General features: G+C 39.7%; 1 long non-coding RNA gene across 1 annotated transcript; it reads left to right on the top strand.

Annotated features, from left to right (window-relative positions):
- Positions 1–5,939: 5,939 nt before the first annotated feature.
- LOC141546371 (uncharacterized) lies at positions 5,940–13,975 on the top strand. Its single transcript, XR_012483284.1, has 3 exons — positions 5,940–5,976; positions 12,329–12,451; positions 13,815–13,975. It is a non-coding gene; the product is annotated as an uncharacterized LOC141546371 (long non-coding RNA).
- The last annotated feature ends 1,985 nt before the right edge of the window (positions 13,976–15,960 follow it).

The following is a 15,960-nucleotide window of genomic DNA, read 5'->3' on the forward strand; positions in this document are numbered from 1 at the left end:
CTTGATCTGCATCGGGCCACTGAACCCCAGATGGCTCTGGAAGGGAAAGGGGAGCTGGTGATTTTGCACAGTCAGCCCTCACTTCAATCAAATTCTCTTGTAGGTTATCCCTTTGATGTCATGGTCCTGTTCAAGAAAAAGGTCAAACAGCTCTGAAGGCATAGTAAGGGCTGCCCACTGGGAGCCCAATGGACTGGTCCATGGGGCAACAGAACTCCTTTTTCTTTCTCTGTGTGATAACTTGCAATGACTTATCAACTCAATCTGGTTTTTTCCTTTCACTTTCATATCTGAATGGAAATAACATTTTTTTAAAAAACATGAACCATTTCTGGTTCTTATTTCACAAATAGAAGGCAACCTCTGATGTTCCGCATAGCTGTAACACTTGGGGATCTTTTCTGCAAACGAGAACATGTGATATTGCAGTTTTAAAATCCGTGCTTGACCACAGATTAGGTAATATTGCTGAAACAGAAAATTAAGGAAGAGCCAACGTCGTACTTCAGCCAACGTCACCAAGCACTTCCTTCTATCTTTTGTGTTGCCCAGAAAGACAAAGTCACTGAGCCGGTGAGCTTGTGTCTCTCTGGACATTTATCCCTATCCAAGGGTGTTCTACTAAATGTTTAATGCTAGACTTTTTCTCATTCAAAATATCTGCATGCCAGATTTTAAAGTTTAATCTGTATTTTCAACATTTGGTCCATCCCTTTTTAAAGTCTAGACACACAGCAAAATAATAATTCCAGTCCTAATTTGTAGCATTTGAAAATTTAACATTCAGCTCTCTAGAGCTGATTCGATCTGGCTACAGCATTTCCTCCAACCACATCCACAACTATATCCATAGCTATTCAAACTTATAAATGTACACACATATACACTTGCAATACATATAACGCATGTGCATGTGTGTAGACTTACATGTACACATGTACATACATGCACAGAAACACGTAGACATGGCTATGCACCTATTTCATCAGGCTACTTGGGAGCACATGAGACTTTCTGTGCTTTCATGTTTACCTCACATGTAGCATGCAATGCACGTATGTACTTAACAAGTGCTCTTGGATGTAGGAGATTGAAGAGCTTGGGATTGGGAAATCTGTGTTCCATACCGTGAACATACTGTGACTTCAGGGAACTGGCTTCATTTCCCAGAGCCCAGTCTCCTGTAGAATTAGGAGTTAGAGTTGAGGAAGCTTTCTGGTCCCTTCCAATTCTGCTGCTCCATGGATCCAGGTTCATACATCTCCTTTCCCTGGCAACAGGGAATAGCCTAAAACTGCTCAGAGGATTTTGGGATACCGTATTTCTGTGCTGCTCATGATAGGAATGGACAGCCACACTCTCGTGTAAATCCACACACCTTTGTGTTTGAAAATGATTGGGGAAGAAAGTAGGAGAGAGTCATTCTTATTTCTCAGATCTCAAATCAGTCCGGGTTCTTTTGTTTCATCTTAGTTAAGATCTTCATCTCTGAGTCTCTAAATGTGGTGAGAAAAGAGGATTCAGTCGGCCCAATTCTGAGTTAGCCTTTGGGGTAGCTCAAGGTAATGCGCAAGTTCATTTTTTCCTTCCTGGGATTAATTTCCTTCTTGGGATTGCTGGGATTAATCAGCACACACTCTGTCAATTTATTTCTGACTTGTTTGGTTTCTTTGCGACCCGAACAACACCCAAATGAAATGTTTCAGCCATCTCTGCCCTGCCATTTCAGGAGATGTTATTTTTAAATCTTCTCTTTGGATAAGATGCATTGCCGACATCCCCGCTGGGTCATTGACTGCAGGATCTCTTAAGGGGAATTAAGAGTCCCATTTTCTTGCCTAGAAACCATTTACGTGCATCCTAATAGAGATTGATTTTTTCCAAATGTTTAGCTAGGATGATATATCTTCCTCTTTTGAATGCTGGGATGTCTCTTGAATCCGTCCTCTCCTTTCAATTTTCATGACTAAGCCCCGGCACATTTTGCCCAGACTAGTCTCACAGTTTCCTCAATCTCATTCCCTCTCCGCTCCAACCCGCCCTCCATCTGCTGCCAAAGTAATTTTTCGGAGGCAATGCCCTGATGGAGTTAGGTTTCCTGATTCCGAGCAGAGCGAGCTCAGGACTCTGTCCTGATGCTGACGCTGGTACTTAATCCCTGTGGGATGCACGGCAAGCTTCTTTGCCTCAGTTTTCTCAGTTGAGAAAAATAGATAAAAATGTATATCCTACTGGAGGGATGAGGGCGTGGGGCGGTCTAGTGGATAGAGCATCGGACATGAAGGAGGGCCATATGAGGAGGAAACTAACCCTAGAGCAGCCCATTCTACTTTTGGATGGTCCGGTTATTTGGGATTGTTTTCTCCCCAAATCAAACTTATAACGGCCTTTTTTTTTTTTAAAGCAATGTCTATCCATTGATCCTAGTGTTTTCTCTTTCTTTTGTGGCTTAACAGAGAAAAAAATGTTTTTCCAGCTGTTCCCAATGGGAGATATCCAGTCCTGCTCTGTAAATCTCTTTGATCAGAGCTGGCCATTTTGAAGGGCCCTTCTACTGTCATTGTAGCCAAGACTCCTTTCCCACAATCTCAGTAAGACATTCGGGATCCAGCTTACCACCATGCATGATAGCCTCCGGCTTACTTTATGATTATGGCTCATTTGTATAAAGGGAATCCAAGGTCACAGGGGAAAGAGCTTTGGTTCCAATATCAGAGAGCCATGGTTCACATCCCAGCTCTACCTTTGATTTTATGTTGACTCTTGGACAAATTCATTTAACCCCTATGAGATTCAATTTTCTCATCTGTAAAATGACCCCTAGATTTCCTTCTAGCTCTAAATTTCTGATTCTATTCTTGTTGTTCCTTTTCCCGGATAGCAGCTGCTTTGTACTGGTGGCATTTTTATTAATATTTCCACTCTGTCAATGGCAGGATCCTATTCTTTGTAGAATAGGCTTGGTAGAAATATGGGGAAACATTTCTCCTGCTGTCATTTTCAGGCTAAAATCCAGTTTTAGATTGCAGGTTGGGTAAAGGCCCTTTGTTAAACATCATTAATTGCATACCGTTCTTGGACAATATGCCCTCCTAGCTTAAGTTCTTGCCCAGGTATTCAAATGCTATTCTCTAACATCATCTCTTTAGCCACCTATTCACTTCTCCCCTCTGCCTTTCTTTTCTAAGGGCCTTAACTTCAATCTGTGGGGGGGATGAAAACCCCATCTGTGCTCCTGAGTTTTTTAACCCAGGATTTGACAGTCTTTGGTGCTTCCTTCTCTGGATCATTCCCCTCCTCCATCAATTGTACAGTGGGTTACAGCAGACTTTGCTTTTTCTTTCTTCTCAGTTTCATATGATTTTTTACTCCCTATGGACAGGATTAGATTCCTCTCTGCTCCTTTGCATTATTATTATTTTTATTGATCTCTTGAAGTACATTTCTATTTTTTTTAAAGGCACATGCCATTCAGGATGATTCATTAGAAAGAAGAAAAGAAATCTTTTAGTCCTTTCACCTTCTCTTCAACTGGGGAGCACATGGTTATTACTTGGATCTGTAAGAAAACCCCAATATAGTGCAGTCTCATGGCTTTGTAGAATATCCTGTTCAAACTCACTATGAATGAGAGAGTCCCTGTGATAGTCTCTGTGGATCTGATTGCTAATTTTGAAGCAGGAGGCTTAAAACCAAAGTTCAGTGAATAGGGGACCCTTTCTGTGGGGACGTTGGAATGAGGTTAAAAATTTAATAAAAAATATACTAGCTGCTGTAGCTAACATTTTTAAAGGCTTGCCTTGCTTTTCTATTATCTGTAGCTTTTGCATCAGATTTCCAGTCCAGCTTAATCCATAAACATTTTTTAAAGCACTTAGCATGTGCAAGATACTGTGGTAGGTGTTGGAAATCAGATGGAAGAACTGCAACAACAGCAACATCACCTGCTCTCAAAGAACTTGCATTCTACTGGGGATTTGTGGTGAGAAGATCCTGGGCAACGCCTGGATGTAAATGATAATTATCCTCAATTTTTTGTCTGAGCTGCTATTTTCTTTTAAAAAAAATCCTGTTCCATCTAGTTCTCATTTCTCTTCTCACCAATTATTAGACATTAAAAACTATTAAACCTACCTTCCTCCCTCACTGTATTCCCAATTTTAAGCTTAAAAATAGCACTTTATAGTTATAAAGTGATTTATATTCATTCATTCATTTATCTATCTATCCATTCATTCATTCATTCACTAACTAGGTATTAAAAGCCTATTATTTGTCAGTCATTGTGTGTGCCTGTGCATGTATTTTGACACGATACATCCCTTCCCCACATAGAGCTTATAGTCCAGGGGGGATCTACATAAATAACTATAATATAGAATATTACCTGATAAAAATTAGGGAGGCACTCACAAATTTTTTGTTAAAGAGATCAGAAAGATAGTTTTTTTTTAATAACCCCGAACTACTAATTGGTTTAAAACCCCATCTTTTGGATACCGATGCCAAATTGATGATGAGATATTGTATATTCTAAAATACTACAATATCTAAAGAATCAAAATTTCAGATAATGGAGAGTCACATTTTAAACACAAGAAGGCGGATCCAACTCTGACATATAGACAAGTGATATCAAAGATAGCCTTGAGGAAATTTGTGATTAGTAAAGGACATGGCCTAGTCTTGCAGTAAGTAAGATAACTGATTTTGGGTAGATTGCTATAGTAAAGCTCACAAAATATTAAAAAAAGACCCAATAGGTTGAATTTATTGAATATATGCTAGCTAATCGAGGGTAAAAATGTATTTTTGGCCACGTGATATTTAGTAAAGACCTTAAATAGGGGAGAATTTTGTGGGCGAAATGGCTTTGCCCTTATTTTATCAGAAAGAATTATCAAGAAGACTCACTGTGGTTTTGAACATGTAAGTGTTTTTGAGAGCTTCTGATATGGCCATTTCCTTCATCATTGCAATTTATAGCTCAAAAATCACTCTTGATCAATCAGCTCACAAGCATTTCTTATTATGCATCTACCATGCACCAGACACTGCTGAGGAAGTGAAGTCTAGCTTGGAAGGGTCTCTGCAGTCCTACTGGGGGATACGATATAGGATTCTTAACTCTTCTAAAACCTCAAGATGATTTTGGTACAAGGGAAGGGAGCCGCCCCATGCTTCAGAGAGCTTTCCTTCCCCCTCAATGCATGGGTAGCCCAGAGCCTTTTCCAATCATATATTTCCTCAAGGATATCCTTAATTCCACTTGCCCATAGGTCATCATATGCTGATGCTTTAATTTTTCTGGCATTGTAGGCTTGTAGGATTTGTAAATATGTAGCATAAACAAGAGAACATTTGCATAAAATAGGTTTTTTTTAATAAATTGACAGGTTGGGTGGGAAGTTTTGTATAATATCCCAAACTCAGTCTAACTCATTTGCTTCTTTGGTGTAATTCAAGGGCAAAGTATTTGGGGCCTTTCCTAGATGTATTCACTAAGATACTTATTAATTCAATAAACTGGAATCTGATTGTATGCAGGAAATATTCTGGAAAATTGGCGGTTTCCATCTTTTTTTTTTCTTTATCAGGGGCTGATTTCTTTTATAAAATGATATATTACGAGAAAGCCCTCTAATGTTTGGGGGGTTGATACTATCAATACAAGATCATTTGTCTATAGAAGGCTCTAGAGGATCTAAGCATTTCAGAGGTTCCTCTTCCATTTGGAGACTGAACAGTACAAGATCCATAACAGTGCTGAAAAACTTGGGCAAGGACATCTCTGGTTTTTTGATTCAGTTGATCCTTAATCACTGAAAAGAGCTATGACTATGATTACATTTGTCCAGAAATCTTGTATGACTTTATATTTAGAATAAGTGACTTTGAAACTGATTTTTTTGTTTCATTTTGTTTTCAGCCAACAACACCAAAATAAACAGAAGAGAGTCTTGTATTCCCAATCAAGTAAGTACAATTATGCAGAATGTCATTGAGGATTATTTGTTTAGAATTGTTAGAACTGTTGGAAACTGACCTGTTTCCTTCTTTTTTCAATAAAGATGCTTCTAATATATCCTTTTGATTTTCATAAAAATTTATAAAAATGAGAATGTTGGCATTTGGATCAATAGTTATCTATATTCTCTTATTATCTTTTAAGTAATAGTAGAATTCTAGTTTTGCATATTATTTAATAGTTTCTTCTCCATAGAATATTCTGCAAATGGAACCCTCAATATTTTCAAGATTATGTCGTTTGGGGGATAGATTTCTATCCTGTCTGCTTAGTTTGGTCCAGTTGCTTTTCCTGAAGAAGTTGAAGTGAATTTTCAAATTCTTCACATCTGAGATAGTTGATAATGAAAATAGATACACTGAAAAATCTGTTTCATTTTTCATCTGTCATTCTCCTGTAACTTTTTTTCTAGGAATGTTTCTGAGATGATATGACTCATATAGGTCTCATACCAATGTTTCTGTAGGCTTGTTCTCATTTTCATGGATGGATTTTTTTGGTTATTAGCTGCCATTGCTCATAATTTTCTGCAATTCTCTTTTAGAAGGGCTTACAAGTATGTTTTCATTCTAAACTGTTGATGCCCTTGGCTTCCATCTCTCTCTGATTGTGAAGGACATTGAGTTCTTGATGGTTAAGACCATTTATTCCCCTCTCCCCTTTTATTGCCTGCTCAATATGATGACTGTTAAAGTTACTATAAGGCTTTTCAAGAAATTGTGATGAGCAATGTCAATATTTTTTCCTTTTGCCGTTTCTCATTTTTCGGCACATTGGCTATTCGAACCGGTCACCTTGAAGTTCTGAACATTGCTTGCATTGTCTTCGACTCTTTTTCTTTTCTAATTTAATATTGAATTACACCTTCCCTGTCAATGGTTTTACTTTACAGAGATGGGTGATTCTGATATGACTCTTGCATCAGTAACCAATAATTTCCTGTTTAAGATATAGTCAGTTTCTTTTTTGGATGATTTTGTTAGGTGCTCACCGTGCCTACTGACATGATTCTTTTTATTTTTTACGAAAAGAATTCTCATGCCCATACATCATGATATTGTGAATATTCTAGAAGCATTTTACTTTTCTCTGTCAAAACTGAGCCATTTTCCAATATATTTTTGGCCATCCTCCACTCTGCCCATGTCACTGACACAGATCAATGCTGATAATTACACTAGATTTACTAAGGTAAGGCAAAATATGATGGCATTTAAAAATCATAAAATCTTAGTGGTGGAAAGGGCTTTAGGGGATATCTAGAAGAACCCCTTGCTGAAAGATTAATTCCTTTCAATATCATCTGACTCTAATTGAACATCTCTCGTGAAGTACAATTCTCTTCCTCTTATGGCAAAACACGAATCATTAGGAGGCTCTTTACTATATGCTCAGACAAATTTTGCCCGTCCTCCATTGAGCCTAATAAGTTCAACCCCTCTTTGATAGAAACATTCAACATATTTGGCAATAGTTATCATATTCTTTCCCATTCTAGTTCATGTTGACATTCAGCTTCTCTTCTTTAATTGAAACATTCTCCGTTTTTAACAAAGACACTTCAACAAGAAGCATGAGGAAAAGGAGGAGGAATATCTAGGTAAACCTGTATCAACTAGAAAAGTAAATGAATCAAGAGCATTCTGGGTGACTGATGGCTTGCTCTTTAAGCTATAAGTAGTCCTTGTCAGAATCACAACTTCCTGAGTGTCTGTGAGTTGTAAATGTTGGGGAAAATAAATTTTGGCAAGGGTCTTGCCTCTTTTGCACAAACATAAGTTCCTCATTTTTTTTTAAAGTTTATTTATTTTCCAAGTTGGCCATCATTTCTTGGAAAATAGAATGTAATTCTTTAAAAACAACAAACTGTCCCTTAATGAGGTAGTGTCTGGTTGAGAAAATTCCCTTCCCTTTCATTCTTTCTCCCCCAAAATCCTTCAGAGGATTCATTTTAATTTTAACATTAAAAAACAATCCAAACTTGTCAGTTAGTTTGAAAAGCATAAAACCTTCCTGCTACTTCCTAAGATTTTCCCCATAATTTCTGAAGCTGATTATAAATTGTAAACAACCTTGAGTTTTAGGTAAACGGAGAGAGACATATTTGAATATCTGCCGAGGACGGCAGCATTTTAAGGCTATTGGAATTCTGGGCCAATTCTTCACTGCTGTGCAAACATCCTGTCTTAGGGGAACAGCAGCCATGGGGTGACCAGAAGCCCTTTCATGTGCTAACTGTGTGCCTAGTAAAAGGCAGAAGGCTGATGTTATTTCCATTAGCCAGCTGGTTCAGGTGAAACTGGAAATCAGGAGATGGGGATAAACAAGGTTATTCAAACTCTGAAAAAGATGCCTGATGCTGCCAAGAAATGTTCGTGAATTCTCTGAGTTTGGGGGCAGCCTTTGCTCTTGTGGGGAAGATCAGATTTAAGCTATAGGTGGCCATCATGTAGTCTATTTTGGGCTCTTATTTTGCCCTCTCCAAAAACATGAGAAAGAGCTTTGAGTAGTGCTTTTACAAGGGAAGAATAGATAGTTATGGAAAAGAGATCTCATTTTCCTCAGCAGGTCCTGTGCTAAACATGGAAGAGATTTCTTTCTCCAGCTTTGCCGATTCATTCAGTCAACATCATCATTCATTTGGCAAGCATTTACGGAATACTGATTAAGTACAAGACTCGGAGGCAACAACTAGCAAGAAGATGGGCTTGCTGTCCCCACAGAACTTGCCTTCTAGGAGACTCAACTAGAGTTCTTGCAAGAGGGAGATGAGAGACAGACTATTGTCCCTCTGCTCCATAAACTGCAGGGCTGCTCTTTTACCTCTCTGATCAAATACAGATGGCTCCATTTGGCATTTAAGTCTCTCCATGACCTGACCTCTTCCTACTTCTTCAGTCTTCTCACATTCACTCTCTTTCCTGAACTGCCTGGTCCACACACTCCATCTCTTATCTCGCCTAACTCCCTTCCATGATCAGAATGCTTTCCCTACATATCACCATCTCTGATTGTCCCAGGCTTCTTTCAAGACTCAACCCAAACCCTCATTTCTTCCGGAGGCTTTCCTGTTCTCTCCAGTCCACTAGATTTCCCAACCCTAGTGATTTCCCCCGAGAAGATTATCTTTCTTATACTTAAATCAGTGAACCAACAAACATTTATTAAATACTTAATGTGTGTTAGGTACTAGAGATACAAGTACCAAGAATGAAGTAGTTTCTACTCAGAAGGAGTATAGCTTTTCCTGGGGCAAATACATACATACATACATACATACATATATATACATATATATACATAGAAATATATATATATATATATATATATAACATAATTAAATACAAGTTATTTTTTTAAATATGGGGGAGGGGGAGATTGGAAGAGAAAGCAGGCAGCAGCCATGAAAATAGTGCCAGAGCTGCTTCTTAAAGGAAGCATCTGGGAGATGGAGCTAAGAGAGGGTCCATTCCATGCATGTGAGATGGCCAGTGTGTGGATGTGGGAGATGAAGATCCCACGTGAGGGATAAAGAAGGGCCAGCTGGAATGGATCAGAGTATGTAGGAGCATGAGGAAGATTTAACAAGGCTGGAAAGAGAGATTGGGACTAGCTTCTTTTTGGCTCTAAAAGCTAAGTTGAGTTTGTGTTTTATCCTATTTATCATATTTCATCCAGTGATTTAGGAAATCACTCGAGTGGCTGAGTAGGGGAATCACATGCTTAGCTCTATGCTCAAAATGACAATTACCCAGCATGTAGCATGGGTAGATCTAATGAGAGACTTGAGGCAGAAAGGAAGATTAGGGGACGGTTGTAAGAATCTAGGAAACAATCGGCAAGATGCAACAGTAGGGGATGGGAGGGGTCAGAAGGAGTTCCTAGAGGTGGAAATGGTCCGATTTGGCAATGATAAAGATAAAGGAGGAGGGGAGAACAGGAATCAAGAGCAATATCAAGATGACAAAATCAGGACATTGGAAGATCTGGTAGCCTATCTGATAGAAATTAAAGTTTTGAAGAGGAGAGAGTTTATGAGGAAAAGATAATGAGCCGGCTTGGGACAAGCTGAGTTTGAGACGTCTCTGAGACATCCACTCTAAAATGGGAGATTGGTGATGAGGGACTGAAGCTGAGGGGAGACACTGAGTTCTATGCACAGAGACGATCGTGAAAACCACGGAAGTGGATCAGGTTTCCAGGAGAGACTTGTGTGGAGGATGAAGAGAATGGATGAGAATTCGGGGAAGCAACCGAGAAGACATGGTACCAATGTTGAGCCAGTAAAGGGAATGGGCAAGGATAAGCTGGACCTGTGGGGGAAGGACAAGGACCAGGATGGTCATCTGTAAAGGGAGCAACCCTGGAGACGAGAGATGCTAACAATGACAAAAGCATCGGATGGAAGGAGAACAATGTGGGTGGAGAAAAGACCTTCAGATTTCACAATTAAGACATCTTAAAGAAGGAAGGGAAAAAGGGAAGGAAGACAGGAATTAGCATTTGTATGATATCCACTGGAAGCTAGAGGTATGTCTGTCAAATGATTTCATCTGATCCTCCTGGCAACCTGGTAGTAGTAGTGATGGTGGGGGTCGTGGTAGTAGTAGCAGTAGCAGTAGTGTAATAGGAATGATAATAATAACAAGAGGTAACATTTATAGAATTCTTATTATGTGCCAGACACTGGCTGAGCATTTCACAATCGGTATCTCATTTTATCCTCATAATAACCCAAGGTTATTATATCCTCATAATAACAAATAAGGTTAAGTGACTTGGCCAGGGTCACACAACTAGGTAGTGTCTGAGGCTGGACTTGAACTCAGGAAGATGGAACTGTGGGCCCAGCACTCTATCCCCTGTGTCACCGTTATTTTTTCCCCATTAATGCATAAGCTTCTTGGTTTGTTTTGCTTTTTTTTGAATCTCCATCATATACCATGGATCCTGGGACATAGTAAACATTCAATACATGCCAGTTGATTGGTTAATTGGCACTTGAAGGAAAAACTCATTTATTTCTAGAGAAGTAGCATAGAATGGTAGCTAGAAAGCCAGATTTAGATCCAGGAAGAAGTGGATTCGAATCCTCCCCTGGACACATCCTGGCTGAGTGGCCCTGGGTAAATCGATCATCTAAGAGAAGAAGTCCTGATCTACAAGATTTAATCCCTATCCTGTCCCATTCCTAGAATTAAAGGATATCGAAACGAGAAGAGACCTTAGAAAAGAAGACAGAATTTCAGTGCTTCACGGGACCGTGGAATCTCACATGTCAGCCCTTTGAATAGAACATAAATTATCAGGGCTGCAGGGACCTTCTCCGTCACCTTGTCCAACGTCCCCATTTTATAGATGAGTAGACTGAGCCTTCAGATATGGTTTGCCCAGAACTGTCATTTAAAATAATGACTTTAAGATATTCTGTAATTTTACACTTAATTACATTTAGGTTTTGATGGTCCTTGTGCTCTTAAGGCAACTAGAAACAACATGTCTTGGTACTTAATTAGCAAGAATAATTAGTTCAAATAGGAAAAGTGCTGAATGGCAAGACTCCTTTCTCTCTCTCCTACTCATCTCCACGTCCTTATTGCGTGAGCTGTGATTTCCACTTTAGCCCAAGCCAGATCTGTTCCTCTCCCTCACCCCAGTCCCTGAACTGGCTTTTCTACCTACAAGGGCTGGTTGCCTGAGGTTGCAGTTTTCCCTCCACATCTCTCTCCACTGAAGTGATTTTTTTTCTCACTTATTTTTTGTATCATTTCCACATTATGAACTACAAAGTTGGTCTCAAAGCCACTTTCCCAGACTCCTCTGCTCAGATCACTGTATGTGGCTCTGCATTTACCTAATTAGGGTCACGTGACTAATTATTAGCAGAGGAGCTCAGCCCAAGCATCCAGACCCCACTAACATCGCACTTTTTGCACTCTCTCAGGTTGTCCTTTGCTGAAACTCACAATAATAGTGGATTAAAGTCGAGCTATTCTATGAGAGAAAATTTCCAAGCTAAATGAAGCTTAGCCCTTTAAGTGTCCCACTTTAAAGAAGAGTTCTATTGCATGGAAATCTGTGAGATGTATTTTGCTCTCTTGCCTTGCTGTGTAGCACAGAGAGATATAATTTAGCTTTTCTGTATGACTCAAGATCACCTTTACGAACATCATTTATTATACTATTTCCTCAATGGATTTTGAAGGAAACTTTGTTCGTAGTACTGTTGTCCCAGGGTGCTGTTTTCCCCCTCCGTTTTGACGTCTTATTTTTATAGTTTTCCTTTCTTCATCCCATCAGGTTGTCGGGGTGTCCTTGTTTGCTAATTTATGGAAACAATACATTCTTTTGAAAAACATGATTCCAGGCCATGTCGTTCAAGGACAGCTGGACAGTACAATGGGTAGAGCACTGGACTTGAAGGTAGGGAGACCTGGGCTCAAAACTGGCCATAGACACTCACTGGCTATGTTCTTAGACAAGCCATCTAATGTTTCTCAGTCCCAGTTTCTTCATCTGTAAAATGGGATGATACTATTGCCTTTTCATGACTTAATGCATGTGTAGTGCTTTGTAAACCTAAAGCCACTATAGAAATGTTAGCTATTGTTATTAAGGACTCCACTTCATTGGAGGAACTGGAGATAATTAGTCTAAACAGAGGAGAATGGGTTTGGGGATGGGAAGGGGTTATGATCATTGCCTTCGCTTATTTGGATTGTCTTATTTTATGTTTGAAGAGGGATTAGACTGTTTCAAGTGACAGAAAAAAAGGATTTCAGCTCAATGTAAAGAAATAACTTCAGTTAGAGCTATGCAAGAAAGGAATGATGGCCTGACTCAGAGATGATGGCCGCCATGACTACAGGTAGGGGATGACACAGTGGGGGTTCAACTAGAAGCCCTTTGGGGCCACTTCCAACTCCAAAATGTCAGCTAGGTGAGCATGAAGTTGGGAAGACACTTAGCCAACTATATGATCCTGGGCAAGTCGATTAACTTTGGCTTGCCTCAGTTTCTCCAGTTGTAAACTGGGAATAATAACAGCACCCCCCTCAGAGGGTTGTTGGAAATGAGATAATAATTGGAAAGTGCTTTGTATAATAGCAGATATATAGTAGATACATTAATCCTTATTCCCTTCCCTTCCCCAGTAAGAGGATATAATTCTCTGAATATTGCTAAATCCAGACACAGCTGAGTATTGGAATCCATCTTCATCTGCTGAGAAGGAAAAAGTATAATCTTGTTAACTGGAAATCAGCAAGGTCTACCTAAATATCTCCTTCCCCCTGTGCTTTGCCAAAGAGTTGGAAAGAGAAAAGAATGAATGGGTAGAAATCTGGGTAGACCAGAACTAGAAACTTTTTCATAGCTAAATGCTGAGGCCTTCCACTGCAGTGTGACTTAGTGTGTCCATCACTTTGGGGTGATTTCACTAAATAGCTCATTAAAAAATTTAAAACATTTTTAATTAATTTCAAAAGGCATTGCCAGGCGCTACTGTATTCCCCATGCAAATATTAATCCCTACTCATTGTTCTTAAGACCTGGAATAAATACAGATACTTTTAATCCTGGATTGCTGAAGTTAACATTCTTTCCTTTAAAAAAGGGCAGAAATTGACTCAGCATCATTAAATCCTACCTCTAATTAAAATTAGCAGCAGATTTAAATTAATATCCAGAAATAAGCCAACAGCTCACAGAAATGAATACCAATGTTAGGAAATAATGATCTGCTCTTGTCAATATTCCTAAAGCTTTTCAAATACATCTGTTCCAGGCTGTAGCTGACATGGTGAGAAGCTGTCACTGAAGTCACTTGAGATGGGACTGAGGAAATACTCCAAAATCTGCTAATGGCTTTGTGTGGTAACATAAAGAGAAGTGATGTTAGAAGAGGTCCTCCCCTTCAAATCCTTCCTAACTCTTGAGGCAAATCTGAGACTGGGTTTTGATTTTGTTTGTTTTTATTTGTTTATTCATTTTTTATGAAGATGATAATTGAATTTTATTTTATTTGTTTATTTTTAAGCTTTTTATTTTCAAACATATGTATGGATAATTTTTCAATGTTGACCCTGCATAGCCTTGTGTTTCAGATTTTCCCCTCCTTCTCCCACCCTGTTTATTCATTTTTAATCTATAAACTGAGTTTGGGCTAGAATGAAAGAATCAGAGAATCTCATCACTGGGAAGGCTTCTAAGGAGCTAGAGAAATATTTCCTCCAGTATTGGTGAGAAGTGATTCTGAATTTGAAGCTCCCCAGGTAGGAAACACTCAGAGTCTTATAAGATTGCCTGCTCTACTTTGTGAAACTTCCTTGCTCACAAATTTCCCCTTACATTTTTTCCCTGTAACTCCATCTTGCTGTGCTTCCTTCTTTCTTTGGGGAAGACTTTAAAGAGACCGGAGACTGTGATAACATTCTCCTTCTACAGGAAGATTTCCTCTTCTCTCAGGCCATCCTCCAGAGGCCTTTAGAGCAGTCCATAATGCCATTGCCTACCAGTCACTCACCATTTTCTAGGAAGTCCCCATTTGGGTCTTCTGCTTGCTGATGTACTTCTTTACTTCATTTCCTCCCTATTCACTGGATCCACTAGCTATCATTAAATCGGGTGTCCTAGGAGATGCTTTTGGGGGCTGCATTTTGACCCTGCCATTCAGATCAAATCATTTAAACAGCTGTGCAATTTATCTTTGTGTTAGCGTCACCTTAAGCAATCCTTCCCCTCCCCTTCTTTGTAACCTTAATGAGGAGGTTTAGGTCGTGTTATAATCGAGTCTGCCTGAAGTTATGCATGGTGGGCTATAAGATCAGAGTTTTGACCTTTTCCATTAGGATAAGGCAAACGGTAGCATTTGGTAGATCAATCAGCCAATTATAAGCCTTTATTAAATACTTCTAGATGTCAGGCAGGTGGTGCCGTGGGTAGAATGCCAAGGCTCAAGTCAGGAAAACTCACCACCCTGTGTTCAGATCTGCTTGTGTGAACCTGAAAAAGTCACTTATCCCTTTTTGCCTCAGTTCTCTCATTGTGAAATGAGCTGGAAAAGGAAGTAATCTACTCTACTACTAGTATCTCTTCTACTGTCAGTGTCTACTCCGGTGTCTGCCAAGAAAATTCTGGAAGGTCACAAAGAATTGGACAGAACGGAAGTGACTGACAACTCAGTGCCAGGGACAGGGCTCAGTTCTAAGGATACTAAGACAAAAATAAGGCAGCCCCGGACCTCTAGGAGTATATATTCTAAGAAGTGTATATTATAAATCACGTGCAAGGAAGGGGAACTGCTGTATTTGGAAAGGATCCTGGTCTAGTTCCCTACCCTGTCCCTTCATATGGCCTCCACTGGCTCTTGTATTACAAAGAGAGATTAGACTAGATAAAGGTCCAGATTTTGAGGGGTTTTCAATACCAAATACAGGGATTTGTGCTTGATCTTAGAGGCGACCTGGCGTCACCTGAGCTCTTTCAACGAGGGAGAGCCGGGAGCAGACTGGCTTTGGGAACAGAACTTTGGTAGCCTTGTGGAGGGTGGATGGGCAAAGGGGGAGGCCAGAGGCAGGAAGAAAGGAGGAAGCAGTACTGCAGGAACAGTGGGTAATGAGTCTAGAGCCTTGTTACCTTGTCAGTGTGAAGGAAGAGAGTGGGACTGCAGTTAATCTGCCATTGTTCTGTCTCTGGTCTGTTCCTAGAACTTTAACATGGCACCCAGGTGTGGACATACTCAGTGAGAGAGAGCTTTCATTGCTGTGTGGGGAGGGGGAATTATTCACCTCACTGCTCCCAAGCACAACTAGAGAAGCTTGCTTTGTTATCATGGAACCCAGATCCTCCGGCTCATGTCCAGTGCTTCTATTTCTCTACCAGACTAGAGATAATCTCTGAAGTTCTCCGCCATTTTAAGTAGTTGTCTAGAC

Source organism: Sminthopsis crassicaudata, chromosome 6 (genome assembly GCF_048593235.1).
Source record: "Sminthopsis crassicaudata isolate SCR6 chromosome 6, ASM4859323v1, whole genome shotgun sequence".
Lineage (NCBI taxonomy): Eukaryota > Metazoa > Chordata > Mammalia > Dasyuromorphia > Dasyuridae > Sminthopsis > Sminthopsis crassicaudata.